At 52.1% G+C, this 24,454-nt stretch overlaps 1 long non-coding RNA gene across 2 annotated transcripts; it reads right to left on the bottom strand.

Annotated features, from left to right (window-relative positions):
- Window positions 1–8,039: 8,039 nt before the first annotated feature.
- Window positions 8,040–24,198, bottom strand: LOC144285236 (uncharacterized). 2 transcript variants are annotated; one of them, XR_013353584.1, is made up of 3 exons: window positions 23,804–24,198; window positions 16,469–16,563; window positions 8,040–9,388 (listed from the first exon to the last, which is right to left on the bottom strand). It is a non-coding gene; the product is annotated as an uncharacterized LOC144285236 (long non-coding RNA). The 2 variants fall into 2 exon arrangements; XR_013353583.1 differs by lacking the exon at window positions 8,040–9,388 and adding an exon at window positions 14,049–14,207.
- Window positions 24,199–24,454: the final 256 nt, after the last annotated feature.

The following is a 24,454-nucleotide window of genomic DNA, read 5'->3' as shown; positions in this document are numbered from 1 at the left end:
GAGCCTGCTTCTCCCTCTGCCTGTGTCTCTGCCCCTCTCTGTGTCTCTCATGAATAAATAAATAAAATCTTAAATATATATATATATATATATATATATATATATATATGTAAGTAGGCCAGGATAGGGAAGAGGGATGAATCTGGGGCTCCCGGCTGGAGAACCACTGAGTTCTGCCTCGCAAACCCTGAAGGAGCAGCCACTCGGCACCCCAAGGTGGGGAGAGCTCCCCAGGATGCTCGAGACAGACACACAAGGTCACCACACACCTGCCATGGAACCTGCACGCTGCGTCACTGTGAAGTTTAGCATGACGGAACAGTGGGTCTGGGTCAGAAAGGCCTGGGTTCACAACTTGTTTCTGCTGCTTACAGGCTTGTGATTCAGGCCTTTGGGACCTCAGTTTTGTCATCTGTAAAATGGAGGAGGTAATAACGGCACCTGCCCCACTGCGTTGTCGTAAAGAATGAAACAAGGTGACCCACATTCGGTGCCCACCATACAGTAAGTACCTTGCCAAGGCTCGCTTTGATTGCCGCCATCACAATGGTATATGTGGGAGGTGGAGGTAGACATGTGGACATGGATGTGGATGTTAAGGGGGTTAACTTCCTGACTGGCATTTGAGCTGAGCTCCCGAGGACCTGGAAGTTTCCTTCAGGTGAGAAGAAGCATTTGCATCCCAGGCGCATGGATTAGTTGGGGAGGGTAGGCAAGCCTGTGTGGCCAGGGCTGCGGAGGGGCTGAAGTCTGAGGGACACCATTCACAAAGGACCCAGGTGAAGGGCGCCCTCTGGGGTTTTGCAAAAGCAGCCTTGCCTGGGCCGTGCTGGCTGGGCACAGGGAGACCAGCCCCCAACCCACGGAGAGCTGAAGCTGTGTGTGCAGGAAGGAGGTGGGCGAGCCGGGACTGGGAGCTTCCTGGGAACAGGGGCCCCGGCATCCCTGTAGCCTCCTTGCCTCACCCTGCGAGAGTGGCTGTGCTTCCTGTGTGTTGCTTGTGTCCCCGTGGATCAGGGAAGCAACGAGCAAGCTTGCCCTCCCCTCACTCAGCCCTGGGCTCTGCGAGGCCAATTAAACTGCGTGCTAATCACCTACACAGGGGAGAGCAGAACCAGGGTCAATGGAAGCAAAAATATCTCTGTGCTCCATCGTGGACAGGGGAGCTGTCACCCCAAATCCAGCTCACACACTATTGCCTTCTAGGGTGGGTTTACTTTGCAGAAACACAGGCAGCTGAGCCTCACAGGGGCTAAGCGCCCAGCTTGCCGGCCAACAAATACAGCCGGGGGCTCCACTGGACCGGATGTGGGGGGCACAGCCTCGCCTCACGGGGCTCACTTTCAGTTGGGAAGGAAGGCATCAAAAAGTCAGCCAGAAGGTTGACTAGGTTAGAAGGTGATTTGCTCCAAGGAGGGCTTGGGGGCAGGGGGGTCAGGAGTGTGGAGACTTGTAGTGTTGAGGTTCTAGCAAAGCCTCGAAGGGGGCAAGGGAGTGAGGTCCGGGTAAAGGCCGCAGACACAGGAGCAGAGGCTTTCCTGGCCTCATGTGTTGGTGCCTGAGGGCTGCCATAACCAAGTACCACACACGTGGGTTGGCTTGATACAACGGAAAATGATTCCCAGGCCAGGGGGCCAGAGACCCAAATCAAGGCGTGGGCAGGGTCAGTTCCCCCAAGAGGACCTAGAGGATAATCTTCCTGGTTTCTGGTGGCTCCAGACTCTGCAGCCTGTGGACACATCCCTTCGACCTCTTCCATGCCACATGACCCTACTGTGTGTTTCTGTGTCTTTGCTTCTTTGTATAAGGACACCAGTCACCGGGTTTAGGGCCCATCCTGACCCAGTGTGAGCTCTTCTGGGCTAATAACATCCACAAAGACCCTATTTCCAAATAAGACCACATCCACGAGTTCTTGGGAGTTACGACTTAAACATCTATTTGGGGTGGAGGGGTGACAGTTAACCCACAGAACTTTGGTTTTCTTGAATGTGGCTTCAGCCCAAGACTGGGCTTAGGTAAGCAGGTCACCCTTCAGGTCATGAGTCCATGATGAGGGTAACAAAATCCCCATTCCCAGTGCCCTCTTCCTGGGCCAGGCTCTGTGCTAAGCTGCCCACATAGACTCATAGGGAGTGAAGCAGGGCGTGGGGATCCCATTTATGCAGTGGCCCTGTTCTTGGACCTATAGAGTTCAGGGGACCCTGGCCTCTTTCCCTGATAACCCCATATCCTGTGAGACCCCTCAGTCAGGGAGAGCCTTGGTCCCATGGGCCACAGTGCCAATCATGGAACTCACCTCCTCGGGCTCCTGTTACAGCCACCAGTTTGGATCCCAGGGCACATTTCAGCAAGGTGGGAGAAACAGCCACCCCTGTCACCTGGGCTTGGCAGTCCCAGATCGTGCTGCGAGGAAGCGGCCAGGAGAGCCACTGCCGACCGTGCATGTTATTTCACCAAATCCTCTCATTCACCCCAAGTTAAGCATCAAAGTTACCCCCACTCTGCAGAAGAGGCAGCCAAGGCATCGAGCAGTAGCACCACGCCCCCGTCACACAGCTGTATCGAAGGGACCCAGCTGGGGCCGCTTCCTGCCAGCGCCACCCCCCTAGCCTGGCGCACAGGAGGCAGGCAGTTCACAGAGGCTGTGATTACTATTATTATCAGCCCTGGTTCTCCTTTCTATCTGTATGTGTTTTGGCCTCCTGGCACCATGAGGACGGGGATCTGGATTATTTTTCCCTGAGTCCCAGCGCCCAGAAACATTTAGTGCATTCTTAAACATTCTGGGCCCTCGGAAAGGTCTATTATTCCCTACCGTGATTCCACAGGGCAGCCTAGATGAGAACTCCTTAAGAGCAGGGCCCTGATTCTAACCTCTTCAGTCTCCCAGGATGCCCAAGACGGTCCCGGGTCTGAAGAGCTCCAGCACATTGGCAGGAGCGCGCCTCAGAGCAAGAGACACCAAAGCAGGGGCTGCAGCACCCACTGTCAGGGTCTCTTTTATGAATGGGGCTCGTCTCTGCCCTGCCTGCCTCCCCTGGCAAAGCCAAATGAGCCCAAACCACTGGGCGGCATACGGGTCCTCCATGTGGGAGGGAGATACATAAGATGCTCCCTGAGTAACCCCCCACCCCAGGTCAGAGCCTTGAGCTAAGGCCCTCCTGGGTGCTGACCCCACCTCCTGACTATCCACCACTCCCTGCTTCCTGAACCCATCTCGCCCTTGAGCCTGGAATGCCCTCTCCCCAGTCCCTCTCTAGCTCCTGGATAACTCCAAGTCGGGCTTTGTGACTCTGTTCAGCACCCACTGGGGTAGCCAAAGTCCCAAAGGCCGACAGCACCAAATGCTGGTGAGAAGGCGGATCAACCAGGACTTGCCTATGTTCTCGAGGGAGTGTAGGATGGAAAGCCACCTGGAGGACTGACTGGCCGTTTTCTATCCGATTCAGCATCCAGCTGCCCTGTGGCCCGTAATTCCACCCCTGGGTCTTTACCCAAGAGACATGAAAATGCATGTTCGCAAAAAGACTTGCTTGGGAATGTCCAGAGCAGCTTTATTTATGGTAGTGTAGATGGGAGCATGAAGCAAGGCCAAATGTCCACCAGCAAGTGAATGTTTAAGCAGACTGCGGCCCATCCTCCTCGTGGGATGCGGCCCTGCCATATAACAAGGAACAAGCCGCCTGGAGGGTTCCAGAGATGGGCTCAGCAAGTGTGCGTGGTTCGTTTAAATGAAATCCTAGAATAAGCAAAAGTGATCTATGTATTTAAAAGTCAGAGCAGCAGAGGAGGGTGATTTGGCTAGAAGAGTTTCCAGCACATTCTGGGTGGTGGTTACATGGGGGTGTAAAACATATCCAAGTGAATATGTGAGGTCTGGCTCTTAATTGCACCTTGAATACACGTCAATTACATATGTGTGTCTGCGTGTGCACACATGTGTATAGACATCCCCCAAACTCCCCCCGCCAGGACCCCCTCCCCATGTCCACCCACACTCACCCCAGCAAAGTCAGGAGCACCCCCCAGCCCTCAGGGTGCCTCTGTGGGTCCTTTACACCCAATGCCCCCCTGAGCCCAGCATCGCTCCTGATGCCTGTGGGGGATCCACCGATTTGCTGAGCAAATGAGGAGATGATCACTGTGTCTTTATTTACAGTTGTAGCTGCAGTCCAGACCCGGGTTTGCGTCCACAAACCCTGCCTCTACCTCCTTTTACATCGATCTCCATTAAACCCGTATAGATCCATAAACTCAATTTCTAATGCGTCTGTATCACTAACTCCCTCTGAACCTCGTGAGCTCCTGGGACGGCGTAGGCATGGGTCCCCACAGGCTGACAGATCACCCGCCTCCCCCAGTGCCTGCCCACAAGCTCGTCTGCCCCCTCCCCCCGAGACCCTCTGCCCCCGCCTTCCTTCTGGTCTGGCTCCCCTTCTCAGCGTGTTCTCTGCTTCTGTTCTGAGAGACCACAGAGGGCTCAGGGATTCCAAGGTCAGGCTCTCTCTCATCTGGACAGAGCTGGGTTTGGTGTCTGGCACTGCTCCGCGACCTTGAGCAAGTCATTTCTTCTCTCCAGCCTTGGTTTACTCGTCTGTGAAATGGGATAATATTAACTTCATAGGAATGTCAGGGGGACCCAGTGAGGTTTTGAGTGCAAAGCACTTAGCTGGGTGCTTGAGAGGAACTGGGCAGCCAGGCAGCCCCTTGCATCCCCCAGGATTGTGCAAGTTGAGTGGGACTCCAAGCCAAAGACCAAGTGATTCCAGTCCCACCCACCCCTCACCTGGGTGGCCTTCAGTGGCCTTCTTGGCTCAGAGGGTATTTTCAGCTCAGGGGTGCCTGGCTGGCTCAGTCAGAAGAGCATACAACTCTTTTTTTTTTTTTAAGATTTTATTTATTCATTCATGAGAGACACAAAAAGAGAGAGAGAGACAGAGACCCAGGCAGATGGAGAAGCAGGCTCCATGCAGGGAGCCCGACGTGGGACTTAATCCCCGGTATCCAGGATCAGGCCCTTGGGCTGAAGGCAGCACTAAACCGCTGAGCCACCCAGGCTGCCCAGAGCATATGACTCTTGATCTCAGGACTGTGAGTTCAAGCCCCACGCTGGGTGCAGAAATTACTTAAAATAAATAAATAAAAATGTGGGACACCTGGGTGTCTCAGCGGGTGAGCATCTGCCTTTGGCTCAGGACGTGATCCCGGGGTCCTGGGATCGAGTCCCACCGAGTCCCGGTGCCAGACACCGAAGCCGTTTATCCTTCTACCTGTATCTCTGCTTCTCTCTGTGCCTCTCTTTGTGTCTCTCATGAATAAATAAATAAAATCTCAAAAATAAATAAATAAGTAAATTTTAAATGGCATTTCAGCTCAGACAAAATAGCCCCAGGCTAATTTGAAAATGAGACTCTTGTGGGAATACCAAATGCCAGGGAGGAGCCGCAGGGTGGGCTGACGTCACCACAGAGGAGAGGGACGGGTGGGGAGATGTTAGTCAAGTCTAACATGTTTCCAGTTAGAAGATGAATATATTCTGGGGACTCCAGTGTAGGGCGTGGCGGCTATAGATAATGACACTGGGCTATGTACCTGGAAGTTACTGAGAGAGTGAGTCTTAAACCTCCTCACCAAGGCAAAGAAATGGTAGCTCTGCAATGTGATTGAGGCATTTGCGACTCTGTGGAGACCATTTGGCAACATAGAAATTTCTCAGGCCAACAGGCTGTAGACCCTAAACTTACACAATGTTACATGCTAACTGTATCTCAATAAAGCTGAAGGGGAAAAAAAACATTTTAGTACAAAAAATTGAAAGGACATCATTTTTTCAAATCTTTTTTTTATGATCTTATTTATTTATTCATGAGAGACAGAGAGAGAGAGAGGCAGAGACAAAGGCAGAGGGAGAAGCAGGCTCCCTGCAGGGAGCCCGATGTGGGATCTGATCCCAGGAATCTAGGATCATGCCCTGGGCTGAAGGCAGACGCTTAACCACTGAGCCACCCAGGGATCCCAAAAGGACATCATTTATAATGAAAGGCAATAATTCAAAATTTTAAAAAGCAGTTTACATGTTAAAAAAAATAAGAAAGAAAGAAAAGCAGATTAGAAATTGCAGAAACCGCCCTGACTGTGGGGAAAAAGGAAGAAAGGAGAACTTTGCAAAAGCAGATGGCCAAATGCCAAGTATGAAAATCCTGGCGGATGGACGCAAGCGGTCCAAGTGGGACATGGGGAGGCTCTTCTCTCTTTCCCAGTGGAGATGACTAGCCCTAGGCCACCATCTCTTTACCAGGCCCTCACCCCATGGCCTGGCCCTGGGCACACCCAGGTCTGTCACCTTGGACGGTGGAGGGACAGAGGCAAGATGGGCGTGATGCCCCCCACCCCCAGCCTGAGACCTGGGCTGTTGGCCAGGCTCCGCCCCTTCCTCTGAGCTGTGTGACCTTGAGTAGGTCACTAAACATCTCTGAAATGTTTGTCTGTTTATATCTCAAGTGCCTCTCAAGGGTCCGGCACAAAAGCGATGCTTTATGCAGACGTGGTATAGAATGAAGGACAGTTCTGGCTGGACTGTGTTCTGTGCTGACAGAGAGAATGGAGAAACTGAGGCACAGAGCTGCTTAGGGTTACTCCGGTCATAAGAGGAGCACGGAGACACAATGGCAGATTTCATGCCACATGCTCCAGGCAGAATCCCCACTGGCATCTCTATTCTCTCTCCTGTGGACCCGTCAAAGCCTTCTCTACATGCAGGTGTGTTTACCTGCCTAATAATCACCCAGGAAATACGTTTTCAAGAGAAATTAGGGGAATACAAAGAAGAGAGAAAATCACCCCAAATCCCAGCACCCCGCACCAACGTGGGGTGAGACGGCAGTGACCCCTCCGGGTGTTTCCAGGCATGTGTTCATACACACCCTTGTGGGTACAATTTTCCATGAATAGGATCGAGTGCCACCTTAGCTTCAGGCCAGCACTATCCACACAACAAAAATTGTGCACATCTTTGTACTGCAATGAAACACACCTCCAGGGAAGCCCGGGTGGCTCAGCAGTTTAACATCGCCTTCAGCTCAGGGCCTGATCCTGGAGACCTGGGATCAAGTTCCGCATCGGGCTCCCTGCATGGAGCCTGCTTCTCCCTCTGCCTGTGTCTCTGCCTCTCTCTCTCTCTCTCTCTCTCTCTGTCGTGAATAAATGAATAAAATCTTTAAAAAAAAAACCACACCTCCACCATCCTTTTTCCTGGCTGTATAATAGTCCACGGTGCCGACAGATCCTCATTTAATCAGTGTCCAGTTGGGGTAGAGATCAGTCGGTGTTTCTGCAGATACAAATACGGGCAGCAGGTGACACCCTTCTTGGAAACCCCCTGGGTGACAGGTGCTGGCTACTCCCAGGACGGCCTCCTTCCACCATCTGGTGGCTCCAGGCTTAGGAAATCCTTCTCAAGGGGGAGCCCAAATCTGTCTTCCAAGAACCTTCCCCACTGGTACCAGTTCTGCACTTGGGGTGACACAGATTGTCCACCCCTCAGTCCTGGCCACCTGACCCCAAAGCCCACCAGCATTTTCCCAGCCCTTGGCACACTCAGCCATTTGAGGGAAGGCCACCTCCCCCACTTGCCCTGGGAAGCCCCCCAAGTAGGTATGAAGTTTGCATGTTTAGAGGTCAAGAGCCCCAGCTTTAGAGCCAGACAGACCTGGATTCAGATCCCAGCTCCCATCACCTGTCTGAGCCTCACTGTCCTCTTCTGTGAAGTGAGCTTAGTGACAGTACCGACCTCAGGCCACCTCAAGGATTTCCCAGTGCTGTCCGTATAAACCACTGAGGTAAGGACTAGATAAGTGCTAGCTGCTGATACTCTGCGCGATGGGGAGTCCCTGTCTGTGAGGATCCTGGAGACAAGCTCAGCGGGGCTGTGGGGCCCCATCAAGACACCCCAGCGCTGCCCGCCCCCACCCCCGACCCCACCCCTGGCCATCAAATGCCCAGGACAAACTCATCTCTCGTGGAGGGGAGGACCCCGGCAGCTCAGGGAGGAGGGAGGGCTGCAGATGCGGAGCCAGATCAATACATTATTTAACAGCAAGAATGCAGATGAGGAAAAATTAATGAAGGGGCTCCCTCTGCCCTCGCCCTCCCCAGCCCCCACTCTTCCTTGACTTCGCAATTGCTGACAAATTCTCCAGAAAATATCAAAACAGCCTCCGGCTGGAACCTGCCACAGCGATGCACCGTTATCTATTATTGATGTAAACCTTGACAAGTTCTCTTTTTAAGGAAGGAGAGCAGGGGAGAGAGCTGCTAATCTGTGTTTAAAGGGATAGATTCTCGTATCCCCCTCCCCAGGGCTGCAGCCAGAGGAGCACCTGCAAACTCTAGCCCCCTCCATCCATCCCCTTCCCCTAGCCGTGCAGGGAAGGGAGGCATAAAGACCTGGAGAGCGAAGGTCTGGAGGGGCTGATGCCTCTCACCAACTTCACCCAGATGGTGCCTCAGTTTCCCTTTGTGCACATTTTCCAGGCCAGCAATTACTGGCACATCCTGGGAACAGCAGGGCAGGGCGAGGAGGACGATAGGAAGCCAGAGAGCCTGAGCCTCCGCCTCAGGCAGCGGAGGAGAGGCATGCCTAAGGCAGAGGACCGTCTGCAGCGAACCAACCAACATCTCACCACGCCAGGACCCTAAGATCCGTTCTGCAAAATGGAGTGAGTTCAAAGCTGGGGATTTTAAATTTTTAACGCTGGAAATACCTCAATCATCTAGAAATCACTTGATGAACAGCTTGAGTTATCCAGAATATTGATGGGAAGTTAGAAAATGTTCCGAGAGGAGTCATCTCAAGGTTGCAAAACCCCAGCATCGAAGTGCATGCACTTGACCCACAGGGAAGTCCTCGGGTCCCATTACTCGTGTTCGAGGAGGTTTCTCACCAGCATGAGCTGTTCTTTTCTCTTCTTCTGGCAGGTTTGACACGGTGATACTTGGAAAGGGTGAAGGGGAGGGTAAGTCTTCATCAACAGCACCACTGGGCAGCAGGCAGCCAGACTGGAAGGAGGGTGGATAGCGCGGGATGAGGAGAGGCAAGAAGTGAAAAGGAAGAGCCATCTGGGGCCGTTTAGCGTGGGGGCAAGTGCCCTCGTGGGGCTTCCCATTTGTCAAGAGGCAGACATAAGTCTAACTTGCTTAAATTTAAAACAGTTCTAAAGAGCGCTTCAGGGAAATGGCATCTCCGAGAAATGTGAGATCACACGCTCCTCGCTGTGTTCACGGACGGTCACACTGGGCAACGGTCACACTGGGCAGAGATTGAGACTTGAAGCACGTAGCAGCCGGAGGTTACACAGTTGGAAGTCTTCAGGGGAGCAGCCGGGCCCTATAAATGAGGGACACGAGAGGGGTGGGGTCAGAGGGGGTGGTGACTGGGACAAACCAGAGACCACCGGCTGAGTCTTGAAAAGGAAGGCGTCCCTGAGCGCCGGCCACCTAGCAGTGGAGGAATTGGGCCCACTTTTCAAAAGAAGACAAATTTTTAATTGAATTTTTAAGATGAGGTTTCCCAATTTGCAAACACGGACAACTAATTTCTAGTTTCTAAGACAGTGTGCAGGCCAGACAGCCTGTCCCTGGGCGGAGCCAGGCCTGAGAGCCTCCGTGGGGAGCCTCTCAGCTGGCTGAGAAAGCACAGGCCCGAGGAGGTTTGCTGACCATGTGGCCGGGGGCCCTGCTTAGTGGCCTTGAAACCCCTGGGTGTCTTTTCTAAATCAAGGGTCTGGGGCACATGATGATAATATCAACTTGGCCTTGCTTGTACTAAGTCCTGCACATGCTGTGGTGTGAGGCCCCCAGGAGAGCCCTGTGCTCTTCTGCTTCTGTCCGGGGTGAGATACGGGCTCAGAGGAGTCCAGCAACTCTGTAGGCTCACACAGCATACTTTTTTTTTTAAGATTTTATTTATTTATTCATGAGAGACACAGAGAGAAAGAGAGAGAGAGGCAGAGACACAGGCAGAGGGAGAAGCAGGCTCCATGCAGAGAGCCTGATGCGGGACTCCATCCTGGGACTCCAGGATCACACGCTGGGCTGAAGGCAGGAGCTCAACCGCTGAGCCACCCAGAGGTCCCCAGAAGGTTCTTTAGAAAGCACTGACTCCGGGTTGAGGGCAGGCAGGTCACACTGAGGCTAGAGCAGCCCCCGCAGGAAGTCAATCCCTGAAGACCCCTAGGAGCAGCTCAGGAAAAGCTGAGTGGGGAGCTGGCACCCCCAGTCCTGCTGACTCCACACCCGAGGTCGGAATGATCGTTATCCTGGGCAAGGACTTTTAGCAACCGTGTTCCCCCTGTCAACCCTGAGGGGTCACTCCCCAGGAGAGGGGCTGGGAGCTGGAACCCAGTGTTCCCTGTCCCTGTACCCCTCCTGGGCTGAAGGCCTCATAAAGGTCTGGCTCCGTGGCCCCTGTCAGCTCCGAGAGCTCCGGGGGATGGGCAGGGGGCACACGGCTGCCCCTCAGCCCATGCATCAGTCAATGGGGTACCATTCACTGCTTCCTTCCAGACATATTGATCAAGCCCCGCTCTGGGCCAGGGACCCAGCTGTAAGCCCGGCAGATGGGGCCCGGGGAGAACTGTTGGTTTGGCAGGAGATATAGGTATTCAGCACATAATCATTTAATTGCAGATATGAAAAAGTGCTTTGGGGACATGGAATATTTGAGAAATGAGAGACCTCAGGTGGTACATTTTCTGGAGAACTTGAAAGAATACTCTAAGAAGGTGGGGGGGGGGGAAGGATAACTGACATCTCTCTGAAACGTACCACCGTCTTTCCCCTGTGGATACACCTGTCAGCGATGTGGCCCAACCTTTGACCTCTGATGTCTCTGGGCCATGAGGTGCTAACCCCATTCTTTTGTTTCAGTTTCTCACCAGTTTTTTGGTTCCACATCTCTTTCCCCTCCACCTGACCACTGGTACTCTTCTCTCGGGGGAAGAGGCCTGGCTCCTAGAGTGGCCCCAACCCCCTGCTCTGCTACACATCTGGGGCTGGTGCCCAGGAGGCTGGGCGAGGACCTCCAGACAAGTCCCTCCAGGCTCAAGTAGAGCAGGGGAGCCCAGGGTCCTGGAAACTAACCAGAGCTGCACCGTTCGAGACCCGAGCCCCAGGTCCCGCAGCTGACGGTGGGCCATGGCCCTAGGCACATCCAGCCCCATCTCTGAGCCCTGGGCTCTCCTCCTGGAAAGGGAGAGAATGGATCAGATACTGTCTGAGGCCCCTTGCTGCTCTGCCTTCCAGGCCCTTCCTTGATTTCTAAAAGGGGTCTCGGGCTTCTCACGCTGCCTTCCTGGACTGGGTTGCTGGCACTCTGGGCGCAGAGCGGATGCCCCACAGGAATACTGGCATGAACAGCCCACGAGCTGCCGCAGGAAGCACAGGCCTCACTGACGTTCTCAAATGATGCTCGCGGTAGGGCTGGCACCGGCCCCGTGGCCGTGGCCCAAGGCTGCAGGCACCCCGTGGGGATGTGCCATCCTGCCACTCTGTGGGGAACTGCGGATGCTCTGTCCTTGTTCGGGGCCGGGGCAGAGCTGAGGCTGGCGGGGGACTCCCGGGGTGCCTTGGTTGAGTTCCTATGCGGTTTTCATACCCCTGGAGAGTGAGCTGAGTGCGGCGGCCTTTAAAGCTTGCACCGGGGAACCTAACAGCTCTGGGTTCAAGTCCTACTCTCTCACCTGCTAGCCAGCAGCCCCCGGCAGTGACATGACCTATAGACTCTGTTTTTTCATTTGCACGAAGGGGGCGCCCACCACCCAGGGTTATTGTGGGGCTACATGAGATCATCGCACCCACTAGTGTGTTTGGCGTGTATAAGTGCTCAGTAAATAAAGTCTGCCTATTGAAATGATTAAATTGACCAATCAGTCTCCTGGTTTCAAGGTCAGTGCTGAGAACTCACTGGCAGCTTTGGGGAAGGCCCTCACCCTTGTGATGTGGGAAGGGTGGCCGTCCCAACGGTCTCCCAGGTCTCTCAGAAGCTCGCATTCTGTGACCTGTGCCAGCTGTTCCTCTCCTGTCCCTTCTCCTTCTGGTACTAGATTGTGGCTTTCTGGAAGGCAGGATAGCCCTGCCCATGCTGCCCAGCAAACAGTGGGTCCCCATCAGGACTGGCGGTCAGAAGTAGGTGGAGCTGCAGGTGGGGAGGTGAGCGTGACTTGGCTGGGACAGGAGAGATGGGCAAGGTCACCATGATGAAGGGGGCACCAGAAGAAAGGCCATCCTTGCCCCTAGGCCAGCGGTCATTCCTCTGAACAATTGGACCCAACTTTCAGATAAGCCAGAAAAGCTCCCTGGATTTAAGAGCTTATGGAGAGTTTAATTAAAGAACCTCATTGTTACTTTTGAAAAAAATTAAAAATCCCTCTGACTTCATTGATTCTCCTTTGAAAGATGTTTGCTCACTCAGGCCTAGAGGGAGGAAGGGGACTCACATAAGGACATGCTTGGGCAAGAGGCCCGGCTGCCTGGATCTGCAGTCTGGTGACCAAGCCCTGCCACTCAAGAGGGGTTCACCTCCTCGAAAGATGACTGTATTCAAAGAGGCCTGGAGATCTTACTGGCCAGTCCCCAGGGCCCAGCTGGCCAGCCTGCCTTCTCCTGCTGTCATTCTGTCTGTCCTCTCTCCCCAGGGGAAGCTGGGGTGGCCACAGTGACATAGCAAACAGTCTGGGCCCTGGGCGAGGAGCCCGGGACAGTGAGCCCTGTCTGCTGCTGGGAGTCTCCTGAGACCTCACAGATGGCCCAGCTGACCTCGGCATGGTGGGAGTGCTGGCCCAGTGAGGCTGGGCTCCCAGACAGCACCACTGCACCCCCAAGTTATAGAGGTATGGGGCAAGGCCGCTACTCCCAGCCCCCTGCCTGACTCTCCCCTTGGCACCCTTTCCACCACTGCCACCTGGGCTGCCCTGGGGCCCCAAGCTCTGGGGTTGGCCATTTGACTCCCTGTGCCTCTGGAGATGGAGCTATCTGTAAGATGAGGGCTTTCATGAAGTCATAGGGAGAGGCCATGGGGCACTTGGGGTGCCGGGGGGACTTCGCATGTAAAAAGTGGCAACCCTTGGGTATGGGGGGACATTGGAAGATGTGGGGCATCTCTGGGACATCAGGAGCCAAGAAGCAGCCAGACTCTGAACAGGGAAGAATCTATGATCTGGAAACCAGGCCACAGGCCCCTAGCTCCTTCCCTCCCTGAGAAAAATGGCAGCTCATGAACCCCAAATGGACCCAGTGTCCTTTTTTTGGTCCAATCACCTGGGAGAGCAAGTTGAATCAGTCCTTCTTACCGCCTGCCTGGTCCCAATCAGCTGGGGACACAGGCGGAACCCTTGGCTGGGAACCCAACCCTGAGATGAGGGAAATGGGGTTCCCAGAGGCTTTCTTCAAACAGGAAGTCACTCCCAAGGAGTCCCTGACAAGTGGCATCTGTCTGTGGCTGGGGAGTCTGGAAGAATGGGGGAGGGGCATGGCTAGCCCAGTTCAGCACCTTGGACAAGGCATCCGGTTTCTGATTTGGTAAAAGGGCATCATAAACCACCTGCCCTGCAGCCCTGCCTTCCTTTTTTTCTTTTCTTTTCTTTTCTTTTTTTTTTTTTTTTTGCATTCTTAAAATTTAAATTCAATTTGCCAACATATAGCAGAACACTCAGTGCTCATCCCATCAAGTGTCCTCAGTGCCTGTCACCCAATCACCCCATCCCTCCACCCACTTCCCCTTCTGCATCCTTTTGTTTCCCAGAGTTAGGAGTCTCTCATGGTTTGTCTCCCTCTCTAATTTCTACCCTGCCTTCCTCTCAGTGTTCCCCGCAGTGAGGCCAGCAAGGGGACACCACATGTCCAGAAGTGGGGCTCCCTCCCTTGGACTCCTTGCCAAGAGCAGGCTATCAGCTGTCTACCCGAGGCAAGGACTGAAGCAGGCCTTCACATACGAAGCTGTTCTAAATATGCAGGTTTAATTTTTATTCAAATATGGTGAGGCCGATGGATGGGAGGCAACTGCGCTGAAAATCTAGTTTGCTATGCTCCCAGATCCCAAGAGGAGGGAGCAGGCCATGGCATGCAGGGCCACACAGGGAAGCACCGGGGTTAGGCAGGAAGCAGAGAGGGTGAGGGAAAAGCATAGGCAGGATGCTTCCTGGTGGTTTCTGTGGGAAAGACAAGGCAAGGCAGGGTAAGCAGGTTTAGGATTGACTAGTTTAAATCATTTCAGTGGGCTACGGGGCACAGGAGGCTATGTGGCTGCCCCCAGTTATCTGGTACTTGGCCCTGGGGTGATGGGCGCAGGTAGATAGTGGCCCAGAGCACAAAAGCCAGATAAGGGAGTCTGAGGGCAGGGACTGGGACTAGGTTTGCATATGAAGGGCATGACTGTGGGCACATCCTTTATTGTCTCCAGGACTTGGCTAACCCCAGGAGGGGCAGTCCCTCTAGGGTCAGCCAGCCCCAAGTAGACAAAGTATCCACAATACATAAAATCAAAAGGCACAATTATATTTTATATCCACAATACAGAAAGTTGGAAGTCTGGACAGAGAAGCCACAGGGCCCAGCTCCAAGACAACAACTGACCCCTCAGAGGGTCCCATTTGATCCCCTAAAGAAGGGCTGAGGTGCCCTGAGGAAGGATGCTGGCACAGAGCAAGTCAGCGCAGTGTCCATCCCCAAGGCCCACTCCCTCCACCTGACACACTCTCGTTCAGCTTTCAGTCCTGGCCTGTCTTCCCCACCAGAGTGGCCTGGTCTGGCAGTGCCCAGGCCAGTGAGGGGAGCAGAGGCTGGCAAGGGCAGCTGTCTGACATGCTTCATGTAACCCAGCTGGTGGCAACAGGGGCTCAGGAGTCAGACCTGGCTCTGAGACTGAGCTTCATAGCTGGGGCACCTGACATAAATTACCTAATCTCTTTAGACCAGTTTCCCCATTTGCCAAATGGGACTACTGAGAGCACCATCTTCTAGGGGTGTGCTTGGGTGAAGCGAGATGGGACTTGCAAAACTCTTAGCACATGGCTTAGAGGCTGCCCTCAGTAAGAACTAGGTAATAATAGGATCATTTATAGGCCCTTTATGATCTGCCCACTCACCCTCCAGCCTGGACTTTCCATGGCTTCTTCATGCTCTACACTGTCATTTGCCCCCAGACCTTTGCACATGCCGTTCCCTTTGCCCAGGATGCTCTTCCCTGCTCTGCTTCCCTGACTCCTTCCCTGGCTAACTCCCACTTTAGCTCGGATGTTCTCTCCACCAGGATGTCTTCTCTGCCCCCCACCCCTGGCCTGAAGAAGTGTCCCCTTCAGAGATACCCAGCACACTCTGTCCCCACCCCCAACAGGGTACTCATTGGCCACACTGGATTGTAACCGCCTGCTTTCCCAGTGAATCAGCTAGACTCAGAGGTCCTGCGTTTTTTTCGTTCCCTGTGGCGGCCGCTGCTGGGCTCCTAAAAACAACAGAAAATGTATCCTCTACAGTTCTGAAGCCCAGAAGCTCAATTGTCAGTCTCATTGGGTCAAAATCAAGGTGTCGGCTGCACTCCCTCCTCCCTCTAAGGAAGATCTGCTCCCTGCTTCTTCTGGTGCTGGTGACCAGCAGCGGTCCTTGGCTTCTGGTGGACGTCACTCCAGCTTCTCATCCCCTTCTTTGTGCACCCCACATCCCCCTCTGCCTGTCTCATAAAGATACCCATGATGACATCTAGCGCCCACCTGGATGGCTCAGGGTGATCTCCTCATCGTTAAGATCCTTAACATAACCACATCTACAAAGACCCTTTTTCCAAATAAGATGTCATTCAGTCTTTAGCCATATAAGGTAATATTCACAGGCCCCAGGGATTGGGAAGTGGATACAGGTTCTCTCTCACTTTTCAAAAGTTCATGTTACGCCACTTCACTTTTACAAAAATGCCTGTGTTTGCACCTGGTTTCACTAAGTGAAAAAATTCAAAAAGGATTTTTGCTCTTACTAAAAAAAAAAAAAAGCAAAAAGCAAAATAGCACCCAGCATATATTTTTTAGTGAGCCATTATAGAGGCAACGCACACTCAGCAGCGAGAGTGGCCCCACCGAGCCCCTTCTCCAGGACCTACACTCAGCAGCCCAGCATCAAGCTGCCGTAGCTTTGAACTGCGTCCGTGAGCATCTGTGCTTTATCTCAATTTATTTCATGTATCCATTGCCAAGATATACCTCAAGGTATCAGAAGAGCCTAAGAGATTGTTTTTTGGGTCTGGAAATGCCCACAAAATTTTCCATGTAAATTGATGGTAATTGTTTCTTTACCTTACACCATCGTGGCTTTCGAAAAGTTTCATAGGAACACACCACTTTGAGAGAGCAGAGGAAGCCCGTGTGTCTTTGCAGGGCCCCAGCTTCAGCTGACCACAGGACTCACAGGGCTCAACACATACCTATTGTCCGGCTGGGTTGAGGCCTTGAAGGGCAGGGTGGCAAAGACTTTCCCCTCAGCCAGGCTGGATGGTTCAGGACTCATGGCCTCATAAAACTGGAAAGAGCATTTCATTCAAACCCCACCCCCATTCTCCTCTTCTTTTGAAATGCAGACAGGGACAGGCCCAGGCTGACAAGCTCATTTGTGCCCACCCTACCAGAGAGCAGATTCACAATTTTGCCAGCCAGAGGCGACACAGGCCCTGTCCATCATCCCCCCATGGGTGCCACTGGGTCCCGGCAACAGAGAAGGGGTGAGGAGAGCCTTCCCTGGCCACTCGTACTGGCCTCCTCGCAGCTGCTGGTTTCCGAACCCCACTTTTGTGACTTCACTTTGGAATATTGATTGTATTCCCTGCTGGCCTTCCTTTTGTTACTCAGGTTTTTGTTCAGAAGAGTCCTCCCTGAGGCAGCCTAGGTCACCTTCACATCCCGCCAGCCCTGCCAGAGGGTCTCCTGGCTGCAGAGAAAGGCCGAGAAGAAAGGCAGGACCCTGGGGAGACCCCAGTCGATAGGGGTCTTTCTTCTGGCACAGCAGCAGCCCAGCGGTGGCCCTGGCTTCCAGGCAGAGGTGGGGAGGCGCTCCGATGCCTTGTGAGGCTGTGGCTCTGCAGGCCAAGAGGCAGAAAAAGAGCTGGCCCCTGCAGAGGACCAGAGCTGGGGCAGAGCTCACTGGGCCACAGGAGCTTCGGCCCTGGCCAGGTGGGAGGGGCAGAGCAAGAGCCAGGGTCTGAAGGCCCAGGGCCCTCGGGATAAAGTCAGGCTCCTGCTACGGCAGTTGGCTTCTGGGGCCTCAGGTTATGAGTTCTGGAACCAGGCAGGCCTGGGTGACCTTCTGGGGCAAGCTACTCCACCTCTGGCCTCAGTTACCATGTCTGTAGAATGGGGCTAATAACAGGGCTTTTCTATAGACTACAGGAGAAAGGACTCAAATGATAAGGTACTCAGCTCACTGCAAGATCTACTGTCCCTTGTTACTATGACAATAACATCACCAACTTTGCTGCTCCTCCACGCACACTCTGCACCCTGGCACTGAACTTCCCTCTGCCCCTGGAAACTCTCATGCCCTCCCACTCTTCTGGGCGTATGCACATGCTGTGGAATCCTCTCCCTGATCCCCTTACCCAGCTCAGTGTCACCTGCTCCAGGAAGCTCTCCTGGGTTGGGCGCTCAAGCTTCCTGCCCCACCATGTGGCCCCTGGAGCCGGTGCTTCCTGCAACCCAGCACTTCTCAAGGTGGATTGATTGGTTGTGGTTGGCTGTCTGTCTCTCCCACTGGGCCCTGAGCTCCCCACAGGTGGGAGCATCTGTCTTGTGCGCCCCTGTATCTCTGGCACCAGGTGCCCAAATGAATGACACTGTGGATCACAAATTAATAAGCTTGGCAAAGTGCAGAACAACATCCCAAGTGTCAGGACTGATTATGACCATGTAAGGGCTGACAAAAGTCCCAGGCGCTTTGAGGTAGGGGGGTTGGAGAGGACAGCCTTGTGCTTGGGGTTTTCAGGGGAAGTTAAGATACTTCCTGAGAAAGTGGATTGTTTCCCACGAGGCTCAAGAGTCTGCGTCACCAGCAAACTGGGAGTCAGGTCCCAAGTCCCCCCCTCTTCCCTCAAGGCTGATGGGCTCCCCTTTGATAAATAGTACAGAGGACTTTTGAGGGAATTCACTGTGATGCTCCAGTAGCATCATGACCCTAGCACAAGGTCTGGCATGGAGCAGGTGATCAATTTTTTAAAAGCAACAAATGTTAATTTTTTTAAAAGACACTGTAAATCAAAAGTATGTTTTACATCTTCTCCTTGAACTTCTTTAGCCGACGACCCCTAATATGCAGTTCATAATTTCTTCCCCCACAACATTATCTTCAAAATAATGCGTTCAATTTATAATTTATTGGGAGGTTTTTCCCCCTGAAACAGACATCTTCAAGTTTTGATCTAAAGGATACAATCAACAAAATTAATATTTAAACCCAAAAAACTCCAGCTTTGGTGACTGATCTCAGGGATTTGAATTGACAGCAAGACTTTTAGACTTTCTAGGCTTTGCATGAGGCACTGCATTTTATATGAATCTCATGGGCCACGGAGGCCAGGAAAAGTGTCTCCCCCAACGCCCTCACCCCCCAGCCAGAGTGCTCAGCGAGGAAAGGTGCTGTTAGTTATTACTCAGGGATGACAGACATGAGCCAGGACAGTAGTGGGCAGATGGGGAGCTCTGGTCCCTCTCCTGAAGGCTCTCATCACTGAAGAGTCCAGCCTCCTCCCCATGGAGCCACACCAGCCTCAGAAACCTCTCATTGTGTCTTGATCCAGACCCACTAGGCGGAATGTTCCACTCTATCTACAGTTTTGTCCATTTTTTTTTAAAGCATATCCCCATAAAATGGCTGAGGACGGTGCCTGACCCGTGGTCATGCTCAGTAAATGTATGTTGAATGAATGAATGAATGAATGAATGAGTCAAAGTTGACATGCAAGAGGAAGGCTTTTGCCAAGCGTGCCAAAAATGGCAAGGTTTGTTTTATTTATTTTTTATTTATTTATTTTATTTTTTATTTTTTTATTTTTTTAAATTTTTTATTTATTTATGATAGGCACACAGTGAGAGAGAGAGAGAGAGAGAGGCAGAGACACAGGCAGAGGGAGAAGCAGGCTCCATGCACCGAGAGCCCGATGTGGGATTCGATCCCGGGTCTCCAGGATCGCGCCCTGGGCCAAAGGCAGGCGCCAAACCGCTGCGCCACCCAGGGATCCCTATTTATTTTATTTTTAGGCAAGTTTTGTTTTAAAGTCATCATTACCTCTGGGACACCAGGGTGGTTCAGCCAGTTGAGCATCCGACTCTTGGTTTTGGTTCAGGTTGTGATCTCAGGGTCATGAGATCGAGCCCACATTGGGCTCCATGCTCAGCACAGAGTCTGCTTCTCTCCCTCCTCCTCTGCCTCTTCTCTTGCCCTCTCGCTTTCTAAAATCAATCAATGAATCTTTTAAAAACTAAAAGATAGATAAAGTCATCGTTACCTCTAACACACAATGTATTTCATCTCTTTGGGTTTTCCTACATGTACCTTCAAATGTGTGTATGAAAACTGAGGTTAAAAAAATAAACAGCAACCAAACTGTCCTTCGGTAGATGCATGGATAAACAAACTGTGGTCTGTGGTCCTGTCAATGGAACGTGACTCTGAACTATGAAACCATGAAAGTTGCACGTGTGTTACTAAGTGAAAGAAGCCAATCTGGGAAGAGTACTTACTATCTGATTCCAACCGTGTGACATTCTGGAAAGACAGCGCTATGCAGACGGTAAAAAAGATTCCTGGTTGCCAGGGGTTAGGGAAGAGGGAGGGATGAATTAGGGCAGTGAGGCTACTCTGGGTGATGTTATAAGGGTGGATTCATGTCACTACACATTTGTCCAGAGCCACGGAATGTACAGCAGCAAGAGTGACCCCTGATGTAAAGTATGGACTCTGGGTGATAATGACGTGTCACTGTAGGTTCGTCAATTGTAACAAATGTACCTACCACTCCAGAGCGGATGTCCACAGTGGGGCAGGCGAGTGTGTGTGTGTGACAGGGTATATGGAAAATCTCCAGACTTTCTGCTCAGTTTGGCTGTGAACCTAAAACCACTCTAAAACAAAACAATTAAATCTGGATTTTTTAAAAAAAACAGTTCTTACTCTTATTTTCTAGCCAAAATTGGAATAAGTGTAGGAACTCTTGCTCCATCTCAACAAACTACCTAAGTCCCCTCACATTTGGGGAAACGTGTGCTCCCCTGCCTGGGGTGCCCTGCAGCTGTCCCCTGTCCCTTTTTTAAAGTGCGGCTCCTTGTTCAAAATATGAAACATTATGGCTTCATCCCAGGTCCATGTGCTGGGTCCCCTCTCCCTTCACAGCACAGATATTGGTCTAAGTGTGATATGTTTGTTTACTTGTTCTTCTAACAGCTTTGTTGAGGAATAATTGACATACACATATTTAAAGTGTTCACTTTCGGGGCACCTGGGTGGCTCAGTTGTTGAGCGTCTGCCTTCAGCTCAGGTCATGATCCCAGGGTCCTGAGATTGAGTCCCATATCAGGCTCCCCGAGTGGAGCCTGCATCTCCCTCTGCCTGTGTCTCTGCCTCTCTCTGTGTGTCTCTCATGAATAAATAAATAAAATCTTTAAAAAAATAAATCAAGTGTTCAGTTTGATAGTTTCTATGCCTGTGAACCCATCGCTATCATCAAGATAGTGAACATACCTGTGATGGGCTGAATTGTGCTCTTCCAAAAATTCATAGGCTGGAGTCCTAACCCCCAAAACCTCAGAAATATGACCAGGTTCAGACACAGGGTCTTTAGAGAAGTGATTCAGTTAACATGAGGTCACTAGAGTGGATCCTAGTCCAACATGAGTGGTGTCTTCATAAAGAGAGGAGCCCAGGAAGTAGACTCATAAGGAGAGGAGCCCAGGACGTAGACTCGTACGTACGGAGGGATGACCGTGTGAAGACTCAGGGAGAAGGGGCCAGCTGTATACCCAGGAAAGGGGTCTCAGGAGGGACTTCTGTCTGTTGTTCAAGCCACCCAGTGGGTGGTGCCGTATTACAATGGTCCAGCAAACAAAGAGGATGCCTCTCATCCCCCCGAAGTTCCCTCTGCCCCTTTGTGGTTCCTCCCAGCCCCCAACATCCCCAGAGAACAACTGACCCGCTTTCTTTCCCAGACTTCTTTTCCTCAGCATCATTATGTTGTGTGTGTCAGTAGCTCAGTCCCTTTTTTTCCTAAGCGCTAATCCAGTGGATTGATCTGCCATAATTTTTAAATTAGTGATAGCCAAAACCTGGGGAAAAAATCCAGATGTCCATGAAGAGATGAATGGATATTTCCCTGTGACTAATTTCTTTTTCCTACTTGGAGCGGACACTGCATGAGAGCAGGCACTTTGTTTATGGCTATACCCACAGCATCCAGGAGCCCATGCCCGGCGCACAGTAGGCCTCAATAAATAGTGACTGCATTAATGATTTAAAGGCTCATTCCATGGAGAGGACGTGGCCTGACCCCTGCAAGCAGGGACACAGGTATGGGGTGCCTGGGTGGCTCAGTGGTTGAGCATCTGCCTTCAGGTCAGGTCATGATCCCGGGGTCCTGAGATCGAGTCCCACATCAGGCTCCCCGCATGGAGAGTATGGAGCTTGAGCCATTGCTGCGTCCCCAGCCACAACCTCATTCTCTAAATGGCAGGCCTATTGCCTCACATCCCCCCTGTCCACCATCATCCCCCACCCTGGGAGGATCTAGTTCTGGATCAGACACAGGATTTACCCCTCTGGGAAGCTTTCCTGGCTGTTCCTGCCTGGGAGAAATTCCCCTTCACTTATGCTTCTAACCCTGTGGTCCAGCTGGTTGGTTGCCCACTTGCTGACCTTCTTATTCATTCAACAAATAGTCACTGGGCACCTGTCATGGGCACTGCGTTGGACACTGGGGCAGACAGACACGGAACTCACAGTAGAGTGGGGAAGCAAAAATCAAACGAATACTATATCAATCCTTCACTTAGATCAGCTATCCTGTGCCAGGAAGGGCCAGGGTCCTGGTGGAGGAACTTAGTTACCTTTGAGGGCTGTCTTAGGGGTGCCCACCTGGTCAAGACAAGGGTTGAAAAGAGACCAAGCGCTGTGGGATGGAGTTGGGGGGCAGGTTTATGTGCATGTGCAGAGGCTTAGGAGAACAAAAGCGTGGCCCGTTGCCATGGTTACGGGAGGGTCTGTGTGGCCTGGGCTCAGCAAAGGAGCACCAGGGAGGCCCAGGGCAAAGATGGGGATTTTGTTCTAAGCCACATCTCTCTCAGTTTATGCTGCAGTCTCAGCCGCACCCGGAACTGAGCCTGTATCTCTTTCTGGCCAGGATTCACTTTTGTGTGTTGGGATCCTTGATTTCCTTCCACTGCCTATGCCCCCAATGCACCCAACACTATGTGGTCCATATTACGCAGATAATGGACATTTCTGGATTGATGGGTTGCTGATGTGGATTGATCAGCTCATTCTTATGCAGGGGAGGGGAGACTTCGTCAGGAAGGGCACTGCATCCTTTGGGGACAGTGGCATCTGAAGAAGTCCCCACAGAGAGAATGAGACTCTCCTTCAGAGCTGGGCTGGTGGAGAGTTGACTCACAGGCAAAGTGGTGTTCCTGGCTACACCACTCTATTCCCAGGGGAATTAGGGGTTATTAAAAATAATCCAATGTGCTGGTGTGTAAATTCACCCTCTTACTTATATACCTTGAGAACTGCTTAAAGTGTAGAATTTATTCCAATAACCTGGGTTTATCCTGCATTCAAAGGAGAGGGTTGGGAGCAGAGGCCAGAAAAGGATAAGGGGAAAAAAATGTATGTCTATATGATGCTCATTTTCCTTTTTGACATGGGAGTATCCCCTTCCTCTCTCACTTGTTCATAACACATCCTGTCCCACCAGACCCCAGTGTCCCATCCCCGCAACACCACACGGTCGCGTCGTTGCTGTGTTCTCTGAGAAATACCACAGCTCTGGGCCAGGGAAGGGATCAATGATGTCATAGGGGGACCGTGTGGGAAACCCCAGAGGGAAAGGTAGGGCTGCCAATCCAGACTTCATAGAAAACCTGGGAACACCAGAACTGGATGTGGGGGTGGGGGATGCCTGAGACTCGAGAAAGGAAGTCTTAGATTGAAAACAATGACAAGAACAAAAAAAGAATTCAGCACCCAATTGGGAAGAGGTAAATTGAACTTACCAGCTAAAAATATAAATAGGTTCAAGAAAGGTTTTCATAAAATATTTAAAACTAAAAGGGATCTCAGGAATTATGTAGTCTAGTGGTTTTAAACATTTGTTTGGTTAATTTTAGCAGCAAACGTCTTTTTTTCAGAATAAAATGCATAAGGCTTATTAAAGGTGCTTTGGCAGGAGTGGGGAGGAGGGCTTGACACCACGGGACCCCACGCCTGCTGCCCTGACCCCCAAGACCAAAAAGCACTGATATTCTTCTACTCCCTTCCACAATAGGGGAAGAAGCAGAGGTTGAGGGGGGTAATGGGAGTCCCTCATGGTGCAGGTGACATCGAACCCCCCAGCATGATGATAGCAGTACAGATGGGGTGACACCATGTGTGCACAGTGCCTCAGACCTTCCAGGTGGCCACTGAGAGTTGCCCTGCCACTGAGTGGGGGCTCTGTGGCCAGACTGCCTGAAATGGGGTAAGGGAACCTCAACCTGGCTCCTGCAACTTGGACAGGTCAGCTTACCTCTTGGTCTCCTCCTCTGTCCAGTGGGTGTAATGACAGTACCTATGGTGGCAGGTGATGGTATGAAAGAAGGGCTCAGTGCATGTGGAGCAAACCGCAGGACACCCAGCACCTGCTCAGGAGCTGAGAGACCTCATGGCGGTTGTCATTCTTCTCACCTTTTCCCTCTTGGCCTTCTCGAGGGGGCAGCTGTGAGGATTATGTAGGAAAGAATGCTTCGGAAGCACAAGCCGGGGTCCAGCCCAATGGAATACAGTTATTACCGTTAGTGTCACCATTGCTAATGCCATTACTAGAACTAAGCCTCCCTGGTGACCCACAAGCTCCCTGGTGACCCACGAGGTGTTGATTGCCATTTTACAGGTGTGGAAACTGAGGCACAGGGGGTTGAATGAGTTTCCCAAAGTCTCAAAGGTAGTGAGTGAAAGAAGCCAAGTGGTCCTTGGACTTCCTCCCCAGGGCTCAGCCTGCCACACCACGGTCTGAGGTGCGGGAACAAGTGGGCTCTGGAGAGTGAGACTAGAGATGGGCGGACCCCTGTCTGCTCCTGTCCCTGCGCCCTGTGTGGGGCGCGGGTGCTGTCCTGCGGGACTGTGCTGCCCTCTAGTGGCTCCGCACGAAGGCTGCTGGCCAGCAGCCAGGTGGTCGAGA

This window comes from Canis aureus, chromosome 16 (assembly GCF_053574225.1).
Source record: "Canis aureus isolate CA01 chromosome 16, VMU_Caureus_v.1.0, whole genome shotgun sequence".
Taxonomy (NCBI): Eukaryota; Metazoa; Chordata; class Mammalia; order Carnivora; family Canidae; genus Canis; species Canis aureus.
Note: the sequence above shows the minus strand (reverse complement) of the source record. Positions and strands in the feature narration are given on the sequence as shown.